Genomic DNA, 5,931 nt, shown 5'->3' with positions numbered 1-5,931 from the left:
ATATTTATATATATATATTTTTTTTAAAGGTGCAATAGGTGATTGTCTTCAGAAACATTTTTTGTTATGCAGGTTGAAAGTCTCTTCACATCCTGACAGCAATCATTAATTTAAGTGGTCTGAATGTATATTTATATATTCTGTGGAAGGCGTAGGACCAAGAAATGATCATCTAATCAAAACTTTTAGTCCAAGCATTTTGATTGGCTTTTCTACCTGCCTGTCAACACATGTATTTGCACACCCTGTTCATGCAGACAGGATACGTCATCAGCGCATTCATGTACACTGTGCAGACAGAACGAGAATGGCAGACAAACATCAACAACCTGATCTTCCTTCCTGGTATTGTAGTACTTTTACTAACTGTGCTATAAAGTTTTCTCACTGGTGAATGACACATGATGTATTGTAGTAATGTTGTCTCTGGTATTCTGGTCTGTGAGCGTATATATGTGTTCAGGGGGCGTGCCTTTGGACGGCGATTGCTGGGAGGGTGGGATGTTCGCTTTCAGTGCTATCAGGCTAAAGTTAGCATTTTCCAAGATCTCCTACTGCACCTTTAACAAAGACGTTTAAAAATTACACATTTTAGAGCTGTACCTGCAATAGCGTGATACCATTGTAGGGTATCAGACCGAATCAGACAATCTCAGATTTGGTCAAGAACATGGTTGAAACATGAGGAGCCGAATTCCACAGAGGCCCAAGACACAGGATGTTCGTAAATCAGATCCTGGCGCCACAAGCCAGTCTGAAGCAAGCCTAAACAACCAACTTTCACAGAACAGCTTTCAAAATTAACACAGAGAACACACTGATCATAACATCTCAGGAAGGAGATTGTCCATTTTGGGGCATGTAATCAAGATTAATGGTCAGAGATGCACAGCATGACCATCACATATAAACCAGTGATGACCACAAGCTCTTTGGATTGACTTCCCCACCTCGACGACAAAGAACAGACTGAAATTCCTTATGAGACACCTCTTAACCTCTGGTCTTCACATAACATATCCTTATGTTCAAAGAATGGCACAGAAACTGCCTTTCCATGTAAATATGCATCTAAATAACACTAAAAGGACTTGTGAATCATTTCTATGCAGAACTCCATATTATGTATCTAACCCACACATTAGACCAGGGGTCTGCAACCTTCAACGTCAAAAGAGCCATTTTGGCCCCTTTCCCACTGAATAAAATTCACGTGGAGCCACAACATATTTGATCCCCAAATAAAGATAACAAGGCATATAGCTAAAGTGTTATATTCAGTTATGTTACAGGGCATGGGGAGTAGCAGTCATTTCAGAAGTAAGGGGGACAGAAATGTCAAATGTAGTAATAATAATAATAATAGACCTAATAATATTTATGTATGTCTGTTTGGACTTTCTGTACGAGAGCGCCCTCCGGCTTCGAGTATGAATGAAACATACAGCGCATGAGAGTGTTCAGCGCTCCATGATGTTCACATCGTTTTGGATAAGAATAAGGTATCCAAAACGACGCGACTATGTTGTCTCTTTTAATTTAAATCTAGATTTATTCACATTGGCCCTTGAAAACCTCTACGTGAACACACTTGCCCGAGAAAAAGTGCATGGGAAATAGTTTAGGTTTTATTAAAAGTCGGGGGGACACCTCCCTGACGTATTGTACACCCATGTTACAGGGAGCCACCGCAGATGGATGAAAGAGCCACATGTGGCTCGGGAGCCACGGGTTGCCGACCCCTGCATTAGACTATCAAATTTTAATCATTTATTGTGTATGTATTTTGAATAACTATTGAATAGTTTATAGGATTAAATTCATGTTGGGTATGTCTGTGTTTGAATCTTCTTGCTTGAAACGTTTCTTCCAATCAATTCTTTGTCAAATATATCATATTTTTGTTATAGAAATCATGTCCAAAATTATACTCTGCAAGAGCGGGAAAACTCGGACCATGTGACTGATGAGATAACATTTGATTTATGAATTGGGAGGAGAAATATAGCAACACCCCGAGCTAAGACAGTGTCTAATTGGTCAAAACACCATTTGGGTCCAAAAGCCCAGTTTAAATACTCAGGACACCATCAAATCATCCCTTTTTCCTTCCCTTTTTTTTGACATCCCTTCTCTCTTTTTAGTCATAGCTTTGAACTATGCTTTTTTTTAGCTTTTTGAGCGTGTTCTTGCTTACTCCAAAACCATGAGGAGAAACACCACCTAGTCTCGTCAAACAATCGTCTATAAAATCATAAATGATTCCCTTTGAGCTAAATTGACCTGTTTCCCTTACACCATGAAACTGATATTTTTGTTTAAGGTTATCATACAGTCACAATATCATACCAGCCCATGACTACAAGGTGCATTATAGCTGTATATTTACACGTGAGAATCCTTTGACTCGTTATAACGCCACATGATGCCTAAGGGACCGTCTCACAGTTCAAAATTGCTTTTAAATGTCAAAAATGCCCAAGTAGTAGCCTAATAACATACAAACTTGTAGAAGGTTCCTAGTAATAAAAATGACTTACTAGAGTTGATTTCTTATTTATTATAATTCACCAAAATAATTTTCCATTCAAATGTTTGTAGTACATTGCTAGTGTCCAGACTGACTTAATACAGGTGACATTTTGCCAATACCTCTCATCTTATGAACTCAGTAAAGTGCCATTCTCAACTATTTACCTCAATTACCCGTCTTTAGTACACTACACTACCTTTCCAATTGTTGCAGCTCACATTCAGGAAGTCAGTTTGCATTTACTACAACACTGTAAAATCATTCATTTGAAAGAATGACTGGGCATTGTTTGTGGTTTTTTCACTGGAATTTGCAGACAGTCCCTTAAACAACGCGAATATCTGGAATATAGATCTGAAATATAGAAAGAAAAAATCTCAAAAGAGAAATAACTGTATATAGGTTCGCATTCATTCCCCTCACAGATCACGAGACTAACAGCAACATTATCACTGCAAACATCGAAACAATCATTTACACAAACATACAAAAACACAAAATCGCTCAGTTCTTACTTCACATGTTTTCACATAGACATTTAGAGCAGCAGGCAGTAAGTAGGTCTAAGTCAGAAAACACACAAACAGCTTACTCGATGAAAACAAGACAGAAACGTCCTCGTGTATTGCTGCAAACATACTGTGTAAAGTGTGTTTTACAGATGTTTAAATAAGAGAAATAGCGTGAACTGCTCACCTCTCCTCAGAAGATCGCTGCAGCTGCGTCCGAAAGCTTTGATGACTCTTTGTTCAGGGTTCCTCCTGAAAGTGATTTGTTACTCAGCTCTCACTGAATCCAGGACTGCAGCCGTCGAGCTCAAGAACAAAAAGAGGGCGTTTTCTTCTTCTTCTTCTTGTAGCGTTTATTGGCGGTGGGTAAGCCAAATTTTAGAGGGCGTGTTCACACCAGGATAGGTGTTTTTAACTATCCAATCAGAAAAGCCCTGAGAAGAAGCCAAGTGTTATTATTTTATTTTTACTTTCTGAAGTTACCAGCTATTTTGTTATGTCTATGATCACGAGAAAACAACTTATGTCAAGTTTATGATAAATCAAGAGGAAAAAATAATGCTGCTTCTCAATTTCCAGATTTCTGTCTGTATGACACGTGACCACCTTCTTGACATAATTGATGTTCATCATATGATTGCATGACCTCTTGTTGTTAATTATCTGTAGTTCTTTGTTGTCAACACTTGTTTGTCTGATTGTCTGGTGTATTTTGTTTGCCAGTTCCTTGTATTATTTTGTAAAGCATCCTTGGGTTCTTGAAAATGCGCTATACAAAAAAACAGATTAAAATTAAAATGGATTAAAATGGGAATTCATTATGATTTAACACTATTTGCTTAAGACTTGAGACTTACTTGTGACTTGCACATGCGTGACTTACTCCCACCTCTGGTTAATATTGATGAGCCTCAGACGATCAACACTTATCCAACAAGATATTCAGGATCATCAGCAGATCATCTCTCTTTATTCTCAGGGTTTGCTGATAGAAACACATTATTTGAGTCAGGATATAAAAACCTACAAGTGCTCGAATGTTATTTCTCACAATGTGACATGGATGAAACATCAATAATACAAAATAGCTAACACTCAGGTAAGTACCTATCAACAACACCATAGCCTAACACGTCCATATGAATCTTGGTTTTCTACTAACTACAAATTACAGAAAAGTAATTAGATAATTAACATTTTACAGTTTTTCGTGTAGGCTACAGAAACTGACAATGATCATAAAACTTTACAAAATAAAGAGCACCAGCAATAACGTTTTCTTGTGTCAGACTTCATTATTCACATTTATGAATAGATTTTAAATTTCCCTCATTAGGCTCATTACAGAGACAACGTGTTTAGAAGTTATATTTATTCCAATTTTAACAAGTAAGCATAATCTGCCCGTGATTTGGTGCTACGCCCCTGTTTGTGCAAATATAATGTAGCTACAATAAAGAAAGTTAAACGAAAAATAGAAGTATAAAAAAATAAATGTAAAATCGCAGGCGAATGAAAATCCGCGTAGCGTCCAGCCAGATCTTTATTCAAACACTCAGCGACAAAAAAAAAAAAAAACAGCCAAAAATAACCTGTAGCAGAGTCTTCTGAGGAGAGATATTAATGGAGTGTTGGGAACATAACTCAAATAATACATGTCGGATTATCAGATGATCAGATCCGGTTTATCTGTCAGCAAAACTGCTGCATGATGCAAAACACAGCATTTCGTCATTTTGATGATGCAAAAAGTGTTTTTGTCATTTTGTAAAAACTTGTCATTTCATTTTGCGTCATCCTGCGGAGTGTTGCTTACAAATAAAAGATATCTGTAATGATATATAGATACACACAACTCAGAGAAAGAGTAAATATTGATTATTTACTGATATTAGAGACGTTGAAATAATACAAAGTGGGTTGAAAATTGTCAAACTTACACATAAAGGCAATATAAGGATAATATTTGTCAGTGTTGTATGTTCATGTACAGTTGCCGTCCTCTGAAGTCTTCTTGAGTGTTGGCATCTTCTGAAGTCTTCACAAGTGCGGCTGGAACTGGCGTAACCTCTAGTAACCTTGAGATGGGCATCCCGAGATAGAAACAGGAAAACAAAAGGAGAAAGATTAGCATAGCTGCTGTTCATATTATTTCAGACAAAAGACGACTTATTTCATCACATAAAACTGTAGTGCAAGGTTATGAGATGTGTTATGTGAATACTTGGCTAAAAATATGTATTTTTTTAATAGTTTTATTTTCAGATATAATATGTGAAACAAAACATATATTGCATACACAACATTACAAGCATTAGTTTTCTTTTACAAAAGCAAAATTATATAGATAAAGAGATAAGGAAATAAAGAAAAAGGAGAAAAAACATGCACCTCAGGAATCATCTATTTAGCTACAATAATTATTAATATAAAATCTAAAAAATATTTTATTTCCTTGCAACTAATTTGCAGTAAGAGAAGGTAAATACTCCAGAAATGAGCCCCAAATTTTTTTGAATGGTTTTGGTGATTTCCTAACCCTCCTGATTCCTAATTCCTAGAGGATTTTCTCAGGGGTGCAGTATGAAATGAGCTCGTTGATCCAATGCTTTCAAGACGGAGAATGAGTCGACTTCCAGTTCACTTTTCCCAGCCGTACCAGCTAAAAGTGTGAAGTACTTTTTATGATGAGACAAATCTAATAATTCAGAATCCCCTAATATCCAAATTCTAGGATCATAACAGATTGGGATTCCTATAACCTTTGAAGATATATCAATGATATATTTTCAAAAATCATTCAATACAGGAAAATTCCAAAGCATATGAAGTAAATTGCCTTCAGATGTTTTGCACCTTTGACATTTTGAAAGAATATCAGTATTTAAC

The 5,931-nt window shown here is 36.4% G+C and overlaps 1 long non-coding RNA gene across 1 annotated transcript in view; it reads right to left on the bottom strand.

Moving 5' to 3' along the window:
* LOC107576706 (uncharacterized) overlaps positions 1–5,346 on the bottom strand; it is a 5,842-nt gene extending 496 nt beyond the window's left edge. The window contains exons 1-3 of the long non-coding RNA XR_001608101.1: positions 4,983–5,346; positions 3,900–4,027; positions 3,230–3,811 (exon numbers count right to left, since the gene is read on the bottom strand). This is a non-coding gene — a long non-coding RNA (uncharacterized lncRNA). The remainder of the gene's footprint in view (positions 1–3,229; positions 3,812–3,899; positions 4,028–4,982) is intronic.
* Positions 5,347–5,931: the final 585 nt, after the last annotated feature.

Source organism: Sinocyclocheilus grahami, unplaced genomic scaffold (assembly GCF_001515645.1).
Source record: "Sinocyclocheilus grahami isolate Dianchi unplaced genomic scaffold, SAMN03320097.WGS_v1.1 scaffold4195.1, whole genome shotgun sequence".
Lineage (NCBI taxonomy): Eukaryota > Metazoa > Chordata > Actinopteri > Cypriniformes > Cyprinidae > Sinocyclocheilus > Sinocyclocheilus grahami.
Note: the sequence above shows the minus strand (reverse complement) of the source record. Positions and strands in the feature narration are given on the sequence as shown.